The sequence below is a fragment of the Cydia fagiglandana genome, chromosome 10 (assembly GCF_963556715.1).
Source record: "Cydia fagiglandana chromosome 10, ilCydFagi1.1, whole genome shotgun sequence".
NCBI classification, from domain to species: Eukaryota; Metazoa; Arthropoda; class Insecta; order Lepidoptera; family Tortricidae; genus Cydia; species Cydia fagiglandana.
The window spans coordinates 9,825,100-9,837,395 of record NC_085941.1 but is presented as its reverse complement, the minus strand read 5'-3'; the positions used below and the strand labels follow the sequence as shown (position 1 = coordinate 9,837,395).

The following is a 12,296-nucleotide window of genomic DNA, read 5'->3' as shown; positions in this document are numbered from 1 at the left end:
GTTTTGTCTCAAAAAGTGATAAAGTTATAATAAAGATCGAAGCTTCAGTCAGACGTGTTCATTCACATTACATTGTCCAGTAGGTAACGTGAGTTGGGCGGCCGGCCGGGTTCCCGAATCCGGTTCGGGCACGGGCGATGCTCGGCGGGCGGGAGGTTCAATGGGTCAACGAACGGGCGCAGACCTGTCGCGCGATCGGTTGCAAAACAACGCGCGACGCACAGCGCGAGAACAGTACGATACGTACTGATTTCGTTAATGTCATTATCATTAGGTAACAATATTTATATTCATACAAGTTTTTCGGTAAGCAGTTTCTGATGTAATGTTATGATTGATTGCTGAGAATGTGAAACGGTGCGGGTTATAACTGTATCTCAATAATACCTACACAAATTCCGTTCTTCGAAGTTCTTGGTCCCTTGGTCTTGGTGATAAGTTGATAACTTATCTATAACGTCTGTATCATATAAACTTTCGCATTAATACATTATATTACCTGTGTTAATACAATACTATACAATAGTCGAATAAATCACTTGTAAACATGTGTAACATAACATGTGTAGGCATCCCACAACCCGCAGGGAAACGAGATTTGAAGTTTATGCAGCCTTTTTGACACCAACAGACGATATCGCAACCACATAGCAATGGCCGATAGCGCTCTTTTAACTTCACAATGCACAATAAAGTATATATACATCTCAATATATACTACTCGATACATACAACTGCGTCACAGTTGCAAGCGTTTATCGGTATTGCGAAGGACCGATGCCAGCGATTAGTTAATCTTTAATTGTTTTTATACTCCACATACTAAAATTCGATTACCCGATTTGTCCTACAGATTAGTCAAAATCATGTTAGTTCAGCAAGGGCCCCCAAGTTAAGGGGCCCACTGATTACCAGTCCGCCTGCAGTCTCTGGCCTTATCGGGCGACCTGCCGTCCTAGACCAATAACGTCCACAAACATAAGCGATTATTGCCGGCCGGCAATGGTCTGCTGCCACCTCTGCGACTACAGACGAGTCGTCATTTTCCCACCGTACGGCCGCCTGCCGGCAATAGTCTGATATAATTTTGACAGATCCCTACAAATTGACAGTTCGCCGGACGATGTTAGCCTGTCAGTTAACCGCAGCAGGCCACACATTAACAGTTCTATTTCAGATTTTGGACTGACGGCTATTCGGACTACGGCTCGTCGATTCCGGTCAGCGTCGACAGATATCTGCCGGACAGTCCGTGGCCTGCAGGCCAATTTACACACACATTATCAGATAGCCGGCCGGTGGCCTGTTGGCCGTCATCTGTTGTCAGTCGAGAGCCTTCAGTTTCGTGTTTTTCAACTAGTTTAATTTTTTCCTCAAAATGGACTGTCGACGTCAAAGATAATGTTTACACTTTTGGACCTTATTCCTTTGTAATAAGGCAAAAAATGTAAACCTATATTTTACTACTACAGTGAAACCTGGTTAATTGGTTACTTGGATAAATGGAAAACCTCAATAGTTGCAACCAAAGCTCTGGTTCTGGTCCTTTGGAACCAAAGGTCCTCTATAATTGAAATTATGAAACTTTTTTAGTTATTTCATTAGTTACATGATTTTGATGTTTTTCTTATGTTTGCCTCCGTAATTAAACAGATTGCATAAAGTAGTTACCTACTCTATAATTGTAACAGTTCCATTGTTTGGTCCTATTTATTATTTCTACTAGTAAAATAGGATGTACTTTAAATATTTATTTATTTCATTATTTTATACTTTATTGCACAAAACAAGTTAAAGGTACTTAATGTTTTAAGTTATTCTTTACCAGTCAATTACTGGCCCAACCAGAAACTATTTTACAAGCTTTTATTACCTAACTGACTTTCAAATCTGAGAAGGACGAAGGTTATCAATAGGGAATATTACTCGAAACTCTGCGTAGGGGGCGCCAGCCCGTTACAGAAACGAAATACTACCAGAAAAAGGTGACGAAGTGGATTACTATATCTGGTGATGTACGTAATTTTTTTGTTTGATTTCTTGTAAATTATAAAAATCTATTACAAGGTATCAAACAAAAAAATCACTCGTAAACCGCCCAAGTGGACCTAATATTATGTAGAAAAGGTTTTAAAGAGTAGAATGAATAAAACAAAAACATAACAGTAAAGTATTTTCATTTCTTTCAATTTGGTATACAAAGATAGCACCTAAATAAGAGCCGGTGTAAGTAAAAGTAGGTTGAATCCACCGCTTGCAGCTTCTAACTCCATATCCTTTTTTTGTAATAATAGTCACATAGTAGGAGAATTGCAGGTAGGTAATATCGCCACGCCACGCTCTGTAACGCCGAACACAGTTTGCTCCAGATATTCTTTTAACTTAAAACGGAATGAATTAATGTTGTCATAATTCGGATCCAACTTGTAGCTGAAGAATTTCAGGCATAGATCTTATCTCTTGTCTAAGCAGGTACTTCGGTTAGGTTAGGTGAGGTATCTCCATACTTGCGCTAGTGTTCCTACCACGTGTCTTTATAGCGTACTTTATAGAATCAAATCGCACAATTTTTGCAGAATGTCAGTCATGAAAAAAATCAGAATTGTGATGTGCGTGGGGACTACAGTGCCTCTACTATCAGTTGGCAGAGTATTTTTCACTTACTTTCAGTGAATAAACGTGCCGTGTGTCACGTTTTACGTTTCTTTACGGTCTTATGTACCTAACTTCACTCCACTCCAAACGATGTTGTCCCTTTCTAAGTATACTATAAAACAGAGCAAGAGTTATATCGGAGTTTTATACAGCGCCTCTAGGATTCACCTATAGAACTAAATAACAAAATTGACACATTTTCTCACGTCTACGTAATTTACTATCTATGCATCTCGCTCTCGCAAATTAGTGCAAGTGAGATGCACAGAAAGTAATGTTACATATACTGATGGTAGCCGTGAATATGGAGGGTAGAGGTAAGGAGAATCCTTTATGACTTTATGAGAAAACTCCTTTATGGGAGAATATTTGCAAAAAGTGGGCACGCTGTCAGCTATTATAATTTTTCTAAGTCTCTCCAGAGTAGCGAAAAAAAGAAAACCCATAAACCTAGTTTTTCATTGTATCAATACCGTACTAAAAATCATGGAGAATGGAAGATACTCGTATTTACAAGTGGAAAAACGTTTTCTCTTTTTGTATGGACGATTACGTAGTATACTTCCCTCTTAAGGTTTTTGACGGACACTTTTTCATTATTAATTACATGGAGATTGTATTCCTTACCTCTACCATCCACTAAGAGCATTTAGAAGGGACATGTCATCGCTGTCATTTTCTTTACAAAACAGTCTGCCGATTTTTGCGGGGGAGGGGACGTCAAATGTATTGCTATTTCTACATGATTTGTACGTAACGTACACATAGCCATGTCAGTTCATACAAAAGTTTGCACAATTGTGTTTTTCGGCAGAGGGGTAAGTAATAATGTCACCAAAAAAATAAAGAGTATACCTACGAGACTACTACGACTATGATATTTGATTTATTCGGTTGTCAATATAAAACAAATGTAGGTGTTCTTTCTTCCCGTATGAGACGCCATTACTATGTAGTTTTGCTTGAGATTAATAAACATTACCTATATGGTGTTAAAACAAGCTTTTCTTTCCTGCTTGGAACCCTAATCCTAAATCCTAACAGTAAGCACTCAATGGCCACTCCAGTTATTAAATGCTCTAAGACCAATTTTGTCACTTTGTTACTGACTCAACCTTCATTCTACAATTTTTTAAAGATTTGACGTTGCCATCGTTACGAAAATAATAAACACATCAATGTTAGTAAACAATGTATAAATTAAAATATATTGTATTCAAGACAAAAATTGCAAAATATGATAATTACGTAAACATCATTAATAATCGAGTTAAAATTATGACTTTGCGTGTTAAAAAATAGGCAGCAAAGTATACGGCGCGATTATACAGGCTACTTTTGGCTACATATTTATTACGTTTGATGAAAATAGTACACACATGAGAAGAAATCTTAAAATATTAAAATAGGTATGTATTATAATGGTCCGCTTCAGTCCGCACCGCCTACTGCTAAGTAACATTATCTAATAGAGTGTGCGGAAAGAGAAGAGTCGTGAAATTTAGGGGAGCCCATACATTATACCTACGACTCTTCTCTTTCCGCACAGACCCTACGACCTACGTATGACCTTAATAGCGATCTTAATTTTATAGTACCTATCTCGAGTATATTTCAGTGCCAAGCGCCCCATTTCCAATACAAAATGAACCCACGCAGCGGGTTTTTGGCAATAAATGTGTTTTAAATTTTCAGATTCTGAACCACCAGCAAAAGTTTTTGAAGAAAGTTTTATATTTCCTGTTACCAAGTTGACATGAAAAACGAGTACCTACCAAACACAATAATTTGAACAACGGAAAATAAAATAATACTTACTTAGTAAAGAAAAATAAATAAACTCACAGAACATTTGTATGTTTTATTTTATTTAAGATAATAATGCTTAATAAAATACATAGCAATTCTTGTGTAAATATTCTTACTATGTGTTATGTGCACCCAGCAACAAAAACAGCAACATGTCTATGTACCGCTCCTTGTATTGAGCCTTAATTCTTAATACATATGTAACTTCTACATGCATACGCATGCATACATGATGCAATCCGGGTTTTCAGGGAAATGTTGTTTTCAATCGGCTTCTTGCCTAAAACCAAAAACTGCTCGTAAGCAATGTGATTTTCGCAAATGTAGCAGTAGAAATAGGAAAATATGATGTCAAGTATAACTCATTACCTTTGTACTAAATCAGCCTTTTATCGAACTATTAATTGATTTATCCCTTAAAGTTTTGCTTGAAGTTCACATACTGTTATAAATTTATACATATTACGTTGAAAATTGCATTAATATTCGTGAAAAATCTGCGTATTTGTTGTGTTTACAAGTTGACAGAAATGTCACGTTGGAAACGCACGTATTTTTCCATAACATCTGTCACGTTTACTCGCGTAAAGTATTTACGCAGAATAATTCTGGCTCAGTTTTCATTATATAATTAGAAAGAGAGCGTTTTAGGTGTGAAGTTAGGCAAGTATGGAAAACTCGCGTAAAAACGTTTGTAACTCATGGTACAAATTGAAATTTTTAGTTCTTTACGTGACCGGTAGAGGCACTGTACAATTACTCCATACATTTTCCTTAACTTTCTCACTATCTTCACTTCTCACTGTCATTCACGGAACTCATAGTAGAGCTACAGTTGCCTCCAGAAACTCGCGAACTAAATTGACACGAGTTTGACAAATAAAATGATACCAGGAATAGCAAAGAAAAAATAGTCAGGGGTATATGTCGATAAAATGATATCGATAGGTAAGTAAGATATTGCACTTACTACCCATGTCATAATTATTATAAAGGGGTCACAACCGATTTCGATTTGTATGAATGTGACGAGAAATGTGGTTGATTCGATTGTAAGATTGTGACGTTACCGATCAAATGGAGGTGCGGACGCGAAACTGACAAATTTCAATGTTAGTAGGTGTGGGGGCAAGTTCTTTATTTCAAGAGCTCGCGGTTGTCGCCATAAATCTAAAATTGGTGATTTAATTTTATGCAATGTGGCTGGTAGATGAGATTGATCGATAATTATAGTTAGACCAAGAAAAGTCTGCAGCGATTTTGATACTGATAGTCCACGCAGTGCAACTGTTATTTAATACGTCATAATCATAGAAGTTTGACGTTTAAAATAATACCTACTTGCACTGCGTGGGCTACCAAAATCGCTGCAGACTTTTTTTGGTCTAACTGTATTTAAATTCTGACCTAATTGTAAACTTGAATGTCCAGTTTAGGGACTGGTCTTCTTTACAATCGAAGCAATAGGGATCACCGAGACGATTTAATTTTTACGTCTCACCACACAAATTAAATGAGAAATCTTATCTTATCTTATCTTACTTCCCCGTCTGGGTCGGCCTTTTTTTGTATTTTGAGCCAAAATCACTGTTTCTAGGTTTTGACCTACAACTTGTTACTCTAGCTGTAAGTTTTCCGAACAAATAAAATAAAATAAATGTTATAAAATATTTATTTAATTACCTACAATATGTTTATCCAATATCCTTGTATCTATTACTATAAAATTGCACAATTTTCGAAATACCAAGTAACATTTGTAAAATAACTTTAAATTACTTAAAGATACATTTTAACTGACCGCGCAACAGTAGCGCCGCTAGCGGTGAATTTTCGCGATATTCTCTAATTCAAACTTTTTTGAAAATATCGATATGAACAGCACTGGCCAAACTGTGGTATCATTTGTGCACATTGACCTGTCAATTTAGTTCGCGAGATTCTGGAGGCAACCTTATAGCCCAAGCCCTCTCGCGCATGAGAGGAGGCCTGTGCTCAGCAGTGGGACGTATATAGGCTGAAATGATGATGATGGTGATATTATGTTTTCGATTTTCTTATAAAGGTATTTTTCATAGCTAGTCTTTTCATTGCTAGCTGCCGTGAACGCCAACGATGGTATACCTCCCGGCGTTATCTTGAGAACTATTAAAATTTTAACCAGTGTTTTAGGTAATATTGGGAGGCTAATTTCCCTATTTGAATCTTTAAATGCTTGCTCCTTTTTTTCTCGGTTACACTTCCAGCAATCAATAATCATGTCTGTATTTTCGAATATATAAGCTACGCAAATACAATATGTCACATTTAAAATTAATAGAGAAAAAATAAGGTTTATGTTATAATTCTCTTTACGACATTTATTTTTGACTGACAGTAAACAACAGTTGCGAGGTAACAACATGATAAATAAAGAAAAGTCTTGACAAACTAGATACATGCAAACTAGAATGTACTAATCTCTTCTAATGTTACCATCTTTGTCTTTTATATTCTTCTTACTATATTTGTCTATTTATATTAATTTTGTTGTTATTCTTTATGTATATTAATAATTTTCTTGTTATTCATGTTACCTGTCGTGATTGTTTCACCGGATGGTCTTATCGGAAGATCAGCGCTGGAAGTCGCCAGCAACATGCTGAGGTGAGACCATTTCGTGGCACTCTCTCTTTTTTATGTTTTCTCTGTTCAGTGTAAGTTTTTATTTTGTGTTTGTGCTCACGAATAAAATTATTTCTATTCTATTCTATTCTATTCTATGCAACCTTCGCATTGTTGTATTCAGGCCTTAAAATTGTATAAATTTTATACTGACATCTGGTGACGTAGTTTGCACATTCGGAATAATTTTATTTCAATTTGACAGAAGCCCTACCGTATTTAAAATTAATAAGGTCTACTGGCCGTAAATTGTGTATGAAATTACAAGCAAATATCAGCCTCAAAGAATTAAGTATTGGATCCGTGATGTTCGAAGACAAAAAGTCGTATGCTTATATTGCTTATTAGGGACTATGAACTCTTAAGTATTAGGAATAAAATAGAATTTACTAATGCTGTAACGTGTGTCGATCGCCGGCCGGCTACCTCATGATGTGTGTTTGACTGGACTCGAGGCCACGGACTGTCCGGCGGATATCTGTCGGCGCTGACTGGAATCGTCAGGCGGCCACACACGATCAGTTCGTGTAAGTCGTCAGGCCGAAAACTGACAGAAAACTGTTAGTGTGTGGCCTTTTGCGGTCAACTGACAGGCTGATATCGTCCGGCGGACTGGTAATCAGTGGGCCCCTTTAAGTACCTATCTTTAGTTATTCGATGGTAAATACTAAGTGGAATTATAATTATAAATAATGATAACACTAACTGGAACATCTTTGATATTAAGCATATTTAAAATTAAATACTGTTATAACGACGAACTATCGATCATAAATCTAGTGTAAAGAGACCTCAACCCTGACCCTGACATTCTTAATTGGACGACCGCATAGACAATTAGACTTCAAACTTCAACATTTATTTAGCAAATACTTAGGCCTCAAGAGCACTTTTACACGTCAACGTTGAATTTGCTTTTGATTGCTGAAATTAAAAGCAATAGCTGCTTTGTTGATGAAATTATCAATTTCGTTCGTTGTTTGAGAAAACCGCTAGTGGACGGAATAGCCCCTATAACGGAATTAGCCACATTGTCACATTGACCTTACCACATTTAATCTGTCTACCGTGAACCTAGACGTTTCGTTCGACTCGACCTTCCAGCAGGGATGCCAACTTAGTGGTGTTACCACTAAATTTAGGGGGAAATAAACCAGCTAGGGGTTTTTTTAGGGGCTAAATATTTTTAGTGGTTTTTTTAGGGTGTTTTTTAGAGTGGAAAAGTGCGGCAAATTTGAAAAAATGTAGGCGCGAAGGGATATCGTCTCATAGAAAATTTTAATTTCGCGCCTTTTTCTAATGACAAGATTTTCTTGACCATCTATGTATAACATTCATATGTATGATCATTAAAATGTCGAACCGGTTGAAAATCATAATAATGTTCTAAATTTGGAAAATCTACAATAATTTCTTTTATTTTTATTTAGTGGGTTTTCCAAAATAATAGTTTTAGGGGTTTTTAAGTTGAGCTAGGGGTAAAAAAAAATTGGAGTTGGCAACCCTGCCTTCCAGGCATCAGGGGGAACCAGATTGACAGCTTAAAACTGAAACGTTGATATTGTTTTTTGAGATTGATGATTTCACGAAAGCTAATAACGGCACATTTTGAACCATTTTACGAAAAGCGCGTACACGTACCGAGAGAGAAAATCTCTAGCCAAAAGACGGTAGTAAATGCTGTAGGTGCTGTTAATTGTTTAAAAACACGTAGAACCGAGATTATTTGAATATTTGACAAATAATTCAAGCTGTGTGTAAAATTATCGGCTACAATCTCTACAATAAATCTGCCCATTGTCTTCCTAAATATGAGTATGTAATGTTGTAATGATGACGGTGCACTACCTTATCGCCATTAGAACTCTATTTGCATACTTAATGTTGTGTACATAGGCAGATATTGTACCTTTGCGTTCTAGTACTCGTATACTGAGTACATGGGTGGCAACTTGGCAAGGCTATTGACGACTAGCCGTATAGCTATAGGTGTTGATACGTTACGTAAGGCCGCTAAATCGAAATCGAACATTCTATAGCAATTACCTGCCACTATTCTAAGTATAGACTGGACCGGTATCACAGGTACCAACTATCCATATATCGATTCCTACCGGTTTACTACCACGTACCTTTAAGCCAACAATAGCACATAAGTACAATGGCACATACATAGGTAGATGCGTGATGTAATGAAACATTGTATTTCCTACCGAGTTAGGTGGTTCAATAAGAAAATTCTAACATTAATTGAGACTGATAGGTACATAGATCATGTTTCTGCCCGTTTTGAATCAGCCAAAGGAAGAATTTCGCAAGTTAGTATTTTCTTCCACGACCCACCAAATGAAACTGGTTTGTTGAAGCTTATACTCGTATCATGTTTCAACTATTTCCCTATCATTAATACCTTCATAGTAAGGTACCTATATACAGAGTCCAATGGGGACTCATCGGGAAATTCATAGATTTTTCCGACATTTGAACAACTTGCTTCATAAAAATAAAACAAAGGATGTATGAATTTGATTTTCAAATTCGTTTGTTACGTAACAACATAAGTTACCCTTTTTTTTGTTTTTTTTTTTTTTTTTTAGGGGGGAAAATGCATTCCGCATACCACCCGGGTGCGGGGGGTAACCCGAGTGGTTATGTGGGACTCCCGTCTAGGCTAATGAGGCCCACGGTATACCCACTAAAAACCCCCCATATACCGCCGCGCCGCCCTATTGGTGGGGTTACGGGGACGCTTGCGTACTCATCCGCGACCCCACCGGCGGCAGCCGCCCACGAGAGGCTCCTTCGCAAATGCCCGAAGGCCCTTCACGCTAGGCACGCCAGATGGTTCGACGCGCCTTCCTCCTCCGCCTCCGTTCTGCACTGTAGCGGACCCCCCCGAGCCCGCCACAAGGAAGCTACGGGCGCCAGAAAGTTCTCCGGCGCCCGGCGACAGATCAGGTCTATGGTTCTGTCGCAAAACCACAATTCGGCTGCAGAGGACAGGGAGAACGGCACATCGTAACACCGACATTCCTCTTCCTCTGCAGCCCCACCAACGCCGCTACAGCGGAACGGCACCGCCAAGTTCGCAGGGGATAGGGCGAGTGGCGATCGTAATACCATCACGCCTCTTCCCCTGCGATCCCACCTCGGCCGCCGAGGATAGGGAGAACGGCTCACCGCAATACCGACACTCCTCTTCCTCGACGGTCTACCTCCAACGCGTCACAAGCGGGCTTAACAAGCCCACTTGGAGCGTCCTCCTCGGGCCAGCCCGACCGTCAAACAGGCCGGCCCTGGTTGCCTCTTCGCTTCACCGTGGGTGACCAAGCCACGATTACTAAGCCCCTCCACCACGACAAGGTGAGCAACCCGCGGGGGGAACAACATAAGTTACCTAACCCAAAGACCTTAAGCTAAAGGGACCCGTGAACGCATGCTGACAACACATCAACTATTCAGATTCTGCGATGAATGCTGAATTATTCCCTCGCAGCTGCATCGCCTAGTTGCATACGGGTCACAGCTGACAACCCTTTACGGAAAGAGCGTAAAAGCCATAGGAGCATGAGTCTATACGCCTTTTGGATTAGAGTAGCAAAAGTCGTCTACCAACTTAGCCGTGACCCGGGAACGCCCTTATCTCGTTGGCTCAGAGTTTGTTTACGTATGATTGGTGTCACGGATAGTTATGTGGACCTGTAACGAGCGTGGGACTCGCACTCGCCCTGCATTTGTTTACCAACCGACGACGGCTGTCATTCTATATTTGAAAATGACGAATCATGGCATTCATGGCATTCGTGGCTACGGATAGCGTAGACTATGCGGCATGTACCGTAAAATGGGTTATTTTATGGACCAACCCTTTTTTGGTGTGATATTATTAAATTTGATAAATTGCCAGTCTCTATCTGTGAATCCATCAACCTAAACTTTAACACCTAGTGATTAATATCTGTGTTTGAAGTTTGAGTACCTACCTAATGGTACGAAATGTTATGAATTGGTTTAGGTCCAAACTGGAAACAATTAAACTTCATTACTTACACTTTGTATTCTTTGAACATTGAATTAATTATTCATAACCATTTCTCGGGCACCAAAGAACTTTCTATCATTGACATCTCTAGAACAGTAAAAAAACTGGACAAGTGCTAGTCGGACTCGTCCCCGAGGGTTCCTTCTTCTTCGCCTAGCCTTTTCCCATATCATTTGGGGTCGGCTCTCCTCGTCATTCTTCGCCAGGCGTAACCGTTCTGGGTCGTCGAGACATCTATTTGGGCTTTCTTAAGGTCTTTGTTTATGACGGACATCTGGATCGTAGGGGGTCTACCTCTGCCCGATCTTTTGGGACCGATGTTGATGTAAGGACTTGTCTAGTCATATGATCTTCTGGCCTCCTCATGACATGGCCAGTCGCCCCCGAGGGTTCCGTACTTTTTAATATTTGTTCTTATAGCGGCAACAGAAATACTTACATCATCTGTAAAAATTTCAACTGTCCAGCTATCACGGTTCATGAGATACAGCCTGGTGACAGACAGACGGCCAGTGGAGTCTTGGTAACAGGGTCCCGTTTTTACCCTTTGTATACGGAACCCTAAAAAGGGGGATTAGGGAGCGTGTAATGCAGACATACCTATGAAGGAAATAATACAAAATCTTCGCGCTTTCTCCCTGCAGTTCCTAAGGGCCTATCGCAAACCACGTTCGACGTGTTGCCTCTTTGTCGCACTTGTAAATTCGTACGTAAGTGTGACAGGGAGGCATTACGTCGAAGGTGGTTCGCGGTAAGCCCTCTGTTCTCTTGCTCTTGCTGTAATTTATTTGCTTTGCGTCTCTGCCGTATTCGAACTTCAAGATATTCACAAGAGACGACACGTTCTAGATCCATTCTAGATACGTTATAGTTTAGATATCAACCAGTTCTCTTTTGCAGCGCAATTCGGGCAACTAATGTCACTTTTACGTTAGATAGAGTTTAGATGTGAATTAGATCTCTAAGTCATATCCTGTGGAAATCGTTCAAGAGTATCTCCAGAATCGCGCAAATGTCAAATTTGACAGGTTAGATCTTAAACATATCGTTACTCGTATCGTATCTTGGTGATGTCTTAAAGATGTGTAATAGATGTCTATTTCATAATCCAAAACGGGCCCCTACT

General features: G+C 39.2%; 1 protein-coding gene across 2 annotated transcripts in view; it reads left to right on the top strand.

Annotated features, from left to right (window-relative positions):
- The window catches only part of LOC134668057 (lysine-specific demethylase 3A-like), a 244,360-nt gene that overhangs the window by 49,234 nt on the left and 182,830 nt on the right, over window positions 1-12,296 (top strand). The gene's annotated exons all lie outside the window — the stretch shown is intronic.